At 43.7% G+C, this 12,396-nt stretch overlaps 2 long non-coding RNA genes across 4 annotated transcripts; one reads left to right on the top strand and one right to left on the bottom strand.

Annotated features, from left to right (window-relative positions):
* Positions 1-2,714: 2,714 nt before the first annotated feature.
* On the bottom strand, positions 2,715-6,874 carry LOC118999932 (uncharacterized). Of its 3 annotated transcripts, XR_005069202.1 has the most exons (3): positions 4,867-5,061; positions 3,678-3,981; positions 2,715-3,519 (listed from the first exon to the last, which is right to left on the bottom strand). It is a non-coding gene; the product is annotated as an uncharacterized LOC118999932 (long non-coding RNA). The 3 variants fall into 3 exon arrangements; XR_005069201.1 differs by lacking the exons at positions 2,715-3,519; positions 4,867-5,061 and adding an exon at positions 6,619-6,874 and having other exon boundaries at positions 3,520-3,981; XR_005069200.1 differs by lacking the exon at positions 2,715-3,519 and having other exon boundaries at positions 3,520-3,981; positions 4,867-5,075.
* Positions 6,875-7,518: 644 nt separating this feature from the next.
* On the top strand, positions 7,519-10,528 carry LOC118999933 (uncharacterized). Its single transcript, XR_005069203.1, has 2 exons — positions 7,519-7,647; positions 10,167-10,528. It is a non-coding gene; the product is annotated as an uncharacterized LOC118999933 (long non-coding RNA).
* The last annotated feature ends 1,868 nt before the right edge of the window (positions 10,529-12,396 follow it).

Raw genomic sequence — 12,396 nt, forward strand, 5'->3', positions numbered from 1 at the left:
ATCAAAGGGCAAACATTGCATTCTTGGAACACAATTTCAATATCAGTGAAATCACACACGAGCATAGAAACAACCCCCTGGATGACACAGAGGTAGAGCCACCACATAACCGCAGGCTGGAGAGGTGACAGCCAGGTGGGAGCCAAGGAGGTGAGGAAGTCTGTCCCAGACCATTCTTCTAGAGCATGAACTGTCTGGTTGAGAGCTTCGCAGAGGCCTCCAAAGTCACAAAATGTGCCACCAGCTTTCAGCACCCACCACACAGGGGCACCAACATGCCCGCCGCGTTAGCCTGAGACACGGCACCCACGGGGTGAGAGGCCCACAGACAGGGATCAGGGCTCTTCCCCTCTCCTTCCCTGCGGCCCTGCACACTGGAGAAGCCAGAGCCTTGGGAAAGCGGGGAGAGAGGAGAGAGGCTGTGAAGCAGGATGAGATTCACCCTGCACGGACCTAACTTTTAAAAGCTGCTAATTACTAGAATCCACCCTAGGTGTTGTTGAGGAACAGAAAAAGGGATTAGATATAGCACCATTGCAAGTACGGACTGAAAAAAAAGACTCCATTACATATTTGTGCCCTAATACATTGAGATCCCTCAATTAACGACTTAATAAGAGATCAGTGATGACAATCGACACAGAGATGCATGCACACACACATACACACGTACAATCGGTCAAAATTCAAATAGTTTTTGAGTAGGCTAAAAATAGCTATATTGACTGAGCAATTTTTCATGTGTCCTGTATTGAACCCAGTATATTTCCCATTTCTCCATATCACCCTCACAACGAATATCACATTATCCCCACTTCTCAGATCAGGAAACAGATGTTAAGAGGTTTGAGTAACTACCGTGAGCTCCTACAGTAAATGAGTGGCTAGTAAGTAGCTGTCTGCCTCTTAACCTCCTCTTACTGCTTGTCCTAAACCCTAGTCATTAATGCTAGTGCTACCTTCTACCACCTCACTGTATAAATGTTTATTTAAACTTAGTCCCAGAGAAATTAAAGAATTCGTCAAGTTGTTATTATTTAGCAGCAGAGAAAAGATTTTTAACATAAGAAGGTCTTCTGGTTTTTACTACAAGGTTTATAACAAGGCTTTAAAATTTTACCAATGTTTTATATACACTTTTGTTTTGAACAGAAATTGTCATGGTCTTAAGCAATCACGGTACAACCAGGTGGCTGGCTCTGGTTGTGCTTTGTTGAGGGCAGGGAATGAAGGGGTTTTGTGAAATTCTAACCTATCTATGAAGTTCAAAGGCATTTTTCTCCTTTAGGCTGTCGGCACCACAGTACTGGGTACATTCCCAGCACCTAGCACAATGCCTGGCACTGAGTAGGTACTCAACGAATGCTTGCTGAATGGGCAATCTGTATACACATAACAGTGTACCCTGTTATGTTTATAAATATATAATATATTTATATTTATATTTACATAAATATATAAAATATAAAGCAATCTACCCTAGACAAAAGAAATAAGTTCCTTCTCTTTTAACATTGTGTAGGTAACACTAATAAACAGATTCACTTTGGGGTTTTTTTCCCCAGCTCACATCAGTCCAACTTTTATTGCCATCTGTAATACAGATGTATGCAAATGGACCCATCCGTCATCTCTTCTGAGCTAACCATTATAACATCATGGCCTGTTACCAAACATCAGGCCACCTCTTCTGAGTTATTCTTTCACCATTTGTATGTCACTTGTGTTACTTGTTCCTTTGTAATATAACCCACCTTCCAGGAGTTGACTCCCAACTCTGTGTCCCCACGATGGAACAAGGCACTGCCTGCTTCTTTCTTACTGATGAACGTTGCTGAAAAGCCTGGGCAGAAACTTACAAAATGAAATGGGATTTTTCTTCCCCTCCCTTCTCTTAAATTCTAACTTACCTCCCTTCACCCACATAGCAAATCTAGCTGTCTGCCCCAGGCAGCCTCTGCCAGTCAGGCCGGGCCTGATCTTGTTCTCCAAATGTCTGAAGCAGGAAATACTGCTCTTATTCCAAAGTTGTTTTGTCTTCACGGGGAAAATTTTCTTTCAGAGAAAGGTCAATGCAGCCAATCTGAGAAATCTTAGTTGATTATTTACTATTACTTAACCTTTGAAAGATTCCACTGCAGAACGGAAGGCAGGTACTTACATAGTTCACAGCCCAGGGAACTTTTATCCCCCTCTGCGTAACAAGTGAGCTAAACTAGTGAGCTTGTGCTTCTATGTAAAGAGGCCAATTCTATGACTCCCTCCATTTCCCAGAATGCCTCACAGTGGACGTGGAGAGCAGTCAATTTGCTACCAAGGCCGATGGAGTTTGGTTTTGCATCATTCCCAATTACTGCTGGAGCTTTGCAAATTAGCTTTACCTGTGCTCGTGCCTACCCTTAGCTGATCTTTACAGCATGTAAGGGAATCTGATGATATAAGGATTAATGAAGAGTTAAACTAGGTAAAATGAAACTTTCTTAAAGCAGGATGTCAACTCTCAAATGTGATTTTTACTGTTTTGAAATGTGGCTCTGGATTTCTGGAGCATCATTTCACAGGAACTGAGTTTTCATGCCAAATCTTTGTGCAGAGATAAGAACTATTCTGCTTCAGAAATATTATTATTATTGTCACCTGAAGCAATTACTCAAAATACCTAAATGTTATTTGCAGAATAGTCATAATGCTGTGTAGAAACTCATGCTAAGAGCTGTCATTTTAAAAGGGTATAGGGAATACAATCCATTTCCTCTTGGCGTCCTTAAAATATATAGTAAGTAAAAAAGGCAGTTTATGTTATTAAGAGGCAAAGGCAACGATGGCAGTGTTAATGCCAAAAATAACAGAGCATGTTTTATTATGGCTATATCGGTTAGGAATAGCAATTGGGTACAAATAACAGGTATTATTCATGGCTAAAGCAAATCAGTGCTTTCTCCTCACACATCAAGTCCGAAGGTGTGCGCTCACTAGGGACCCAGGTTTTCTGTCCTCCCCTTCTGCCATCTAACCTCAGGATCCAAAAATGGTTGCTGAAATCCCAGCTATTCCATCCACATCCCAGGAAGGAAAAGAGAGGGGGCGGGGAGAGCACGCCCCTTGTTTCCAGAAGTTCCACTCATAGGGTTGCCAGATTTGGCAAATAAAAATACTAATATGTTAGATGGGACATACCTATATTAAAATTATTTGTTTATCTGAAATTAAAAATTAACTAGGCAGACCGTATTTTATCTGGCTACACTGTGCACACAATAACATCTCTTTAGATCTCATGGAGGCTGGGAAATGTAGTCTTTAACCAGGCACATGGCCACTTTGGGGTCATTTTACTTATTTAAAAAAATGGAGAGTGACTATTGGGAAAGGAGCAAACAGTCGGAGGAGTGAGGGTGAGTCTGGAGAAAGGACAGGCCCCACCCAGGCCCCACCCCCTCTGGGAGGCCCTTCTTGATGGCATCAGCCCTTCATGGTCGCTCTGGCCTCTGAGTGCCTGTGGCCCTTTTGGCCTTGGTCCTAGATACAAAGTAGAGATACTGATTTTTAATAAGCATACAAGAATTGATATATTCAGGGGCTGTTGTCTTCTCCAAAGGGTCCAGACACTAACAATACTGCCACCCTTCCAAATAGTTTTGGAATTTGGATCATATGAAGCAGAAGTCTTCCTTTACCAGGGAGCCAGGAAGCTGCAGTGCATACTGGACCAGGACACCTTGGAAGCTTGCTGTCTCTGAGTGGGAGCGTTCAAGAATTTCCAGTGTCGTCCAGGTTACACTGTGTCTTCCCAGAGCCTCCTCCCACCATTGTGAGAACGCAAGATTGTCTTGTGGAATGTCAGCAGCTCCAGCCAATGGGGACGGGACTGAAGAAGCAGCTGGTCTAGAAAACTGGCCTGAGAAACCCTGATGGCCTCTCATAACCAGTCATCTGTGGCCCGATCAGCCTCATTAAAGTGTGGTTCCCACTGGTTACATTCTAAATAAAATAAGAAACAATGGGAGAAAATGGGCCTGAATTAAAAGGCCCTCCGTGTCTAATTTGGAGGTCCCTTTTACCTGATAGAGACATCTTACAGTTCCCCCACTATAAACCATGCCTTTCCCCCTACGTCTTACCTAGATGAACTTAGCCTGTTTTATAAGAATCAGTCTCTACTCCTCTTCAATGACACGTAAGCACATCTAGCCTATTTACAGGTCCTTTTCTTGGTAACTGTGTGGTCAGCAAGCTTTCAAAGTGGGGATAAAATTAGTTCTAAGACGAAACCTTAATATCTCCATTTCTGTGCCTTAACACCTTTCCTGGACGGTTGCTGGGCAAATGTCTCTGCGCAAGTGCTGATGTCAGTAAACACATCATACGCACTCAGCCCAGGATTTGACCATATTCAGTTCTGGGTTCGTCACATGATCCCTCGCTATTTATACTGCTTTGGATCAGCTACTTGATACTTAATAAAATTTGCCTCCAAGCTGTCCTAGGAAAAACGACCTATCCGGGGAGAGTGCTGTTCCAACTTCATAACCTCTGACGATTGCCTAACACTCCTCTGAAAAGGTTGTGAGAATGCAGTGTGTGAAAACCCGTGCCACCTCCTGGCACCCTGCTCTCGGGGCCCTTTCCAGCCAGTTTCTCCCACGTGGCAGCAACTGTAGATGGCAAGAACGATGTGGCAACTCGGCCTCAGCTCAAGGTCAGAACACACGGGCTTCTCAGTGATGATTTTACCGGCCTTTTGGTTATTTCAGAAAGCAAGAAGAGAACATAATAGAGGCAAGAATGGATCTATGGGATGGAAATAATGAGCCATTTATAACCCCAAATGATACTGCCAGGAAAAACAAACACCCTAAACAGCACATTTTATCAGACTCCTGTGCTGCCCAAGGCTAGCGGAGTACAGGGTACTGAGTGTTCAGCTTCCCGGGCCAAGAGCTACAGTAAGTCATGTCCCCTGCGCTGCTTCTCTCCTGTCAGCTGGATCAGCAGTCTTAACCATCTGCCGGAGAAGAGCTTTAGTGTTTTCTAAGTGTGTGCTGGGTAGCTGTTTCACATTTTGATAAGGATGGGGAGTCGTGTTGCAACACTTAACAAGTGCTCCTGCGTAAGAGTTGTGCAATTCAGGGCTCTGCGCATCAGTGGTGCTAACATCCAGCTTATGTAATGCTTGAGCAGCCCCTCAGGCCTCTCCTCACAGCCTCGGGAAGCATTTCCTGGCTCTGAACTTGGCCCTGGTTTCAGCAGTTCTTTGCCCCAAAGGTGCATGGAATGGTGCAGCTGTCAGCACCTGCTGCTGAGGTAGAGAAAACTACACAGGCTGACCACCAGCCCAGAGGGGCCTGGCTGGCTCTGGTCCCTGGAGGGCCTTGGCCTAACCTGAAGCACTGGGGAGGGAGGGATATTGAGGATTTTTAATCTAAGAAAGTCTCGGCCAGAAGATTGAACAGGGGCTGCTACAAGAGGTGACAAAAAATGAAAAGGATTCCCCCAAAACAAAGCATCCTAGTTGCATCAGGAGCCCTTTAAACACTTTGCTCATAGCTCCTTTGTTGACTGGAAATGTGGTGCTGTGCTCTCCTTCCCCTGCTTACCTGGAGCACAGTTACAAAGTAGGTCGAGCGTTTGGTGCCCTTTCACCTCCAATCACTGTACTCATGCAGCCGGCTACTGTTTCCATCCAAGCTTCCATTCACTCAACAAAGCTTTGGAGCACCTGCTGTGCCCAGTGCTGTGCCAAGCACCATGCAGGGCTTTCACAACACCTGGTGCCCCCTGCAGCGCACTAGGCCAGTCCTATATGGACCTCCTCTTCCATGTCACTCTCAGCCCCACTATGTCCCCAAATTATTCCTCTCTTCATTCACTTCTCCTGATTCTCTCCCTCTCCTCCCTTTCAGGGTGGGACTATCGTTATATAATTCTTTTTTTTAATGTAACACTTCTTATTTTATTTATTTAGTTTTTTATTGTTGTTCAAGTACCACTGTCTGCATTTCCCCCTCACCACTCCCCCCAACCCTAGCCATTCGCACCTCCCTTCCCTCATTCTATGCCCCCGCTTGGTTTTGTCCGGGCATCCTTTATAGCTGTTTCTGAAAACCCTTCCCCCCTTTCTTATCAGAGTAATCTAATGAGTTTTCCTTATGGGAGTGTAGCTTTCGGAAATCACTGATTCCTCTCAGGAGCTTCTGCACATTAAAAAGTGATGTTTTAAAGAAACGATGTCTTCTGTGAAATAAACAAGGGACTAATTGGAGAACTTGAAAGAGGAGGGCACAGGGCAACAATATGTTTCCGATTTCATCAGAGAGACAGGTTGCCTCTTTCACCTCTTCACTTACTATTGGTGAGCTGTGTGTATAGTGGTTAAGGGAACAAATTCTGAAACTGAACGACCAGGGCTCAGGTCCCAACCCTGCAAGTTAGCGTCTTCAGACAGTTACTTGATCTTTGCTAATTTCCTCATGAACAAAGGAACACTAGAAATAGCTATGTACATCTCCTGGGGTGGCTTGGGAATTAACATAAATTAGTGTGTATGAAATTTTCATAATACTGGCATGCTTAGTAAGCACTCCATAAATATTAACTTTGACCTTTCATGATACCCACTTTATCTTTTTACTCTGCTAGTAGATTCTCATGTGAGCTTTTGCACTCACATAGGGGACTTGCTATTCAGGGCTGCAGTTTCCTCGTCTGCAAAAGAGGAAGTAGTGGCTGAGGCCGTGGGGTAGAAGGCCAGTCAGATGACTGGTTTCTCATCCATGGTCTCTACTGGCTTCTGGAGTGTGAACAACTCCTTTAAGCTCTCTGCATCCCAGGAACTGGACTCGATCTGCATTTCCCAAACTCAGATCATTCAAATAACACATTCAAATGACAGAATCATTACTACATGCCAGAATCACAACTCTGCCCGGATACTTACTTGATACTTTTCATTATATCATTTTCAAAGCAACTGACTTACCTATGTTACTTTTCAGTTAGGATGAAAAATACATGAACCCAAGGGTTTGATCTAGGACTTACACATTTTTCTAACACATGTTAAAATAAATACCTAATGAAATTTTAAAATGTTTGTATAACACCCAAATATAGCCACTTGCATGCCACCAATGATGCCCACATGCCCTTTTAGGAAGGAAACTCTAGATTAAATGTTCGCTGTGGATTCAGCCAGCTCTAAAATCCTCTTGGTTACTATTGGGTAATTTTCATGAGGTTATTTAACTTTGGGTGTGTTTCTTTATATCATTTGCCTCCTTCAGGGCATAGACTGTGCTTTATACATCTTTAAATACCTAGCCCCTAGAAGAGTGTTTGGTAAATATTTAATTGTTAATTATAAATACATGCATAAATGCATACAAATAAATCTGTCACCTACTAACCAAGAGGCCAACAAAGATTTGTTTTTCTCCACATCAGGGTCACCATGTTCCTTGGCGGGGGGGGGGGGGGGGGGGGGTGGGTTGTCNGGGGGGGGGGGGGGGGGGGGGGGTGTTGTCTGCTAAATAAAGCAAAGAGTGTGGAGCTCCAGGCCATAAGTGGACGCTCAGAAAACAGTAGCTTCTCTGACCACCTTCCCTCTTCCTTGCTCTTTGTTAGTGCAGCAGTCTGTCCACGTGAGAGGTGAGCTTACTTCTTAAGGAGTTCACAGCCCTGGCTATTGTTGGGCCAGAGTAACTGTTCTCTTCAACATCAGCCCTAAAGGAGTTCATTCCCAGGTCTAGAAACATCTGATATAAAATAGAAATTGTATGTCTAAGTGTTATCATTGAAGAGGTCTCAAGAAATTAACTGCTATTTACTGCAAGTTCATGGGTTCAGACCATGAGCAATTTCTCAATCAGCCAACATTTATTATGCACCTTCTTGAGCCCCTTCTGTGTCGATAACCTTAGGAGATACAAAGCAGACTGTCGGACTGTGAAGAGATGGGTGGAATGTGAATGCCTTGAAAATAAGGAATACGACTTATCATGGGGCTTTGCTGAGACCCATCGCTCAGCAAAGAATACATGTGTGGCAGTTATGCATTAAATATTTGTTCCATAAATGAACGAGTAAATGAATGAAGACAGAAGGGCAGCATTTAAAGAGCTTACAATCTGTTTGAGAAGAAAGAAGGCACAGACAAATGAAGCATTAATTTGCAATAAAGCTAACATAACACAGGCTATTAGTTAAATGAAGGGTGTCCTGTCACACACCCTCTCCCGAAACACCGAATGCTGACTCAGGGGTAGATCTTACAAAAGGATGTGTGTTGGTCCCTCTTCTGTGCTTATCTCTTTTTCCGACCAAGAACCGGCCAAGTTGTCATGTGACTGATTTCTAAAGGCCACCAAGTTTATCAGCTCCTGAGAATGACCAGGATATTATTTAATGTAATGAGTCACCTGGTGTTCATTCTCCCAAGCACTCTGCAGTCATCCACAGGAGAAGAGAAGCGGCAATGATGACCCTTTCAAAGCTATGAAATTAGAATACACAAGAAGTTGGGAAGCTTTCATTAGTGGTTTTGCAGACTGTAAGTCAGGGTGACCCTTCATGAAGGCACCTTTGCCAGGCATCCTGGGGAGAGGTGCTGGGCTTTCTGTAGAGCTCTCTAGGATTCCAAACTGTCGGCATAAAAATAGCAGCCTGAATCAATGTTCTCTATTATTCATTAGTTACTGAAACACTCTTCCCAAACACACACTTAACTGAAAGATCCCTTTTTCTGCAGGGTTTTCAACTGTTTTTAGTGCATGAATCAGACCCTATACTTCAGTCTGTTTCATTGGGCACTGATGCCACCACCAGCCAAACCCTAATTAACTGGGAAGAGTGGCATTTCCTTTAAAATTCTTTTTGAAAAATGATTTATGGCCAACAGAAATTTCGAGCGGTGCAAAGCAGCACGGAGTGGAAAGTGAGTGTCCACCAGCCTCTGGCACCCAGTCCCCCCATTCGTTCTGGGGAGGCAGCCACCCGTCTATTCCTCAGGCGCCCTTCCAGACACACTGTATGTCTCTACAGGCATATACGATGCATCTTGGTGCCCCTCTTTCCTACACAGAGCCTCTGTTCCTCAGAGAAACAACAAGACATTGTGGGGTTCACAGTAAATCCATACAGTTAGATTTACCTTTCACTTCAACAATTGCACTGCATTGTATGGATGTCCCGAAATTGGCCCACCCCCTCCTCACAGGCATATGGGCAGTTTCTAGTCTTTGGCTCCCATAAACATATTTTTGCACATACACATGAATAGAACTATAAATCAATACCTTAAAGTAGAATTCAGACCCAAAGGGCAGGTGAATTTTAACTCTAACAAACATTGCCAAGTGCTGGCACCACATTTGATGAGAACCACCAGAAACAAGAGTAAAGACAGTATTTTATTTTAAACTTTACTGTCCCAGAGAAGCAACACATTTATTTATGCAACTCATTTGCCAACGTCTTTCCCACTTCCACGCATGCATACACACACACCCTCTTATAAATGCATTGAAAATGTACTGACAACAGCTTACTAAATGAGGAACATGCCAGAAGTTCCTTACCACCAAATCATACGAGTGTCACAACAGGGTCACCTCACTAATGCCACACATGTTCTCCGCTGTGGCCTTGCTGTGTTTACTACCTGTTGTGGCCCTAGTCATTTAGCAACACTGCCCTATTTTTCTTTTGTCACCAAAGGCCAGTTTACGACCTTGCCCCTCCCTTCCTCCTCGGAAACACAAGCACGTTGCTTCTTCTCACCGTGGTTTCCTCACAAATGTAGCCGGTCTGAAAGGTCAGGTCAGGTGGATTGTGACTGCATCAGTGAAAGGGGTCGTGCATGATGGAACTTAGATTTATTTAATTTCTATTACCATGCGGGTGAGTTCATGAAAGAGAATCTTATACTCTCCATTCAGCGGCCACTCCCCACACTGGCTTCTTACATTAGCAAAAAAAAAAAGAGTGAAGAGACCCAGAACGTTCTCCAGTTTCTCTAGTGTTTACCCAACACACACTCTGCTACACCCCCCAGCTGAGGCTGCTTTCCTATTTGCTCTTATAAAGTGAGAAGCCATGTGGTGGTTTTGTGTTTGTTTTGTAACCAACTGTAACCATTTTCTTTTCTCTGCCTCTGACCACAAACATAGAACCTTCTCGGTAACCACTGAAAGTGCACATCTGACCAGGTTGAAATGGGATGAAGCCATCTTGGTTCTACTGCTGACAACCACTTGAATAAATGTTCTGCTTATATTTAGAATGAATTGTAAATTGAAGAAAATGACGTAGGCCCTTCTTCAAACGCTTTTGGGCTCCATACCTCCATGAAATGCTGTCTGTAATATGAGAAGCTTCATTTTTATGTTTACCTCAGAATCACTCTCAAGGAGCCAGAGATTATGGATAAAAAAAATTTAGACACTGCAAGGAAGCAATTTCAATATCATCATGTGGTGAACTGTTTCAGTTTCTTAGCATCGACAGCCCTGTTCTGTGAGAAAGCAATGGATACAAGTAAAAGTAAAAGTAAAAAACCCACTGAATTATGTCAACACTTTGTTGGTAAAATTCTACAGGAATTGGTCACCTGCCTGTGTGCGAGTGTGCAAGTCAGTGCTGCTACTCCTGGCCCTGCCGTATGGAGTCACCAGAAAGCAGGACCCATGGGACTTAGAAAAGGGAGTGAGAAGGGATAGCAATGGGAGCCACCACGGTACTGCAGGCCAGGCTACAGAAACCTTGAAAGGAAAGCTCCAAATGGAGTCAATTGACTTAACCCTTCCTCATGACGGAGAGGTTTTCAAATCAGTGAGGATGATTCCCACTTCTGGCACTTGTGCCAAAGATATGAGTATATCTTTAACCAGGAAATTCTTTGTTGAGTTGTATTTCCTTTTATTGAACAAGCATGTTTATATGCCAGGCTTTCTGCTAGGTGTTATACAGAGAATTAAAAAATCATCAGTTCTGCCCCATACTATGCCCTCATTAACTACTGTTGAGTGAATCAATCAGTGAATGCATGAATGAAGGACTAAAACTTACAATCAAATTAAGGGAGGAAACACAGGTAAGTAGGTGGAAGGTACAGAATACAGCGGAGTGAGTCACCAGTCTACGCAGGGTAGTCGGGAAAGGCCTTAGACTTGACGTAAAAATTGAATGGTTAATGATCAGAGAAATGAGGGAGGAACAAAGAGGTCCTTAATGTGGGCAAGTGAAGGAGCAGAGCGTAAGCAAAGGCCTAGAGCAAAGATCAGCAGACTGTAGCCCATGGACCCAATTGAGCCTACACCTGTTTTTGTAAATAGTTGTATTTGAACACAGCCACACCCATCCATTTCCATTTTGCCTATGTTTGCTTTCGTACTGCAACTACATCACCAACTAGTTGTAACAAAGACAGTAAGATCCCCCAGATCTAAAATATTTGCTATATATTTAGGGACCTACAGAAATGTCCCAATTGCTGGAACTGGGTTCTAAAACGGGCTCAGTGAGAGATAAGACAGAAAGATGAGTAGGGACCAAATCCTAAAGGTTCTTCTATACCATATTGAGAAATCTGGTGTTGATCCTTTAGGAAATAGGTAACAAGAGCAGGCTTGCATTTAGACGTGTTTCTCAGGCATCGGGTTAGATGGGAGAGACACAAGACTGCAGCAGGAGGCCAGCGCACTCCCATCCTCACATCTCAGGGAAAACCCTTGATTCTGACACATTAATGTTGGTCATTATGCATCCGCCTACATGCTTGGGACACAGAACCTGGTACACAGAGACAATCACTGTTTACTGAATAAAGGAATTAAGGAAGGAGTAAGCACAATATTTTAATAGCATCATTATTAAAAGGTTTCCTGAACAGGCTGCCTTGGCTATGAAACAACGAGACTAGCTCACCACCAGCCTCCGGTTTCCCACTAATGCACACTGAGAGCCAGGTGTGGGGAGGTTCATGCTGAAACACAAGCCAGAAGGAGATTCCTTCCCTTCATGCCAGTGCCATCATCATCATCAAATACCAGCCGCTGGCCAGGCCTGTGTTTATTCCATGCCCTGTGGCCTAATGGGAGGGACGGGACAAGAGACGGCCCTGCAGTAACTGTCATAAAAATAAGAACACCACTTGGCTCCGCCTGGCATCTTTCATTGGAAGATCTTGAATCATTTTTTCTTTTGTATAGCTATTATGTCTATTTCATTTCCACTAAAGGAAAAACCAAACCATAGAGAGGGGTTGTGATTCTCCCAAGGTCACTGAGAGGAGCAGTTTTTCAAAGATGAGAAAGATTTCAAGACATGTAAACTCCAGTTTCCCTCCCAGCCTAAAATGGACCAAGTTCATGACTCACTGAGAAACACAGCATTATCTGA

Source organism: Sturnira hondurensis, unplaced genomic scaffold, assembly GCF_014824575.4.
Source record: "Sturnira hondurensis isolate 20B ecotype Veracruz unplaced genomic scaffold, ASM1482457v3 Scaffold0015509, whole genome shotgun sequence".
Taxonomy (NCBI): Eukaryota; Metazoa; Chordata; class Mammalia; order Chiroptera; family Phyllostomidae; genus Sturnira; species Sturnira hondurensis.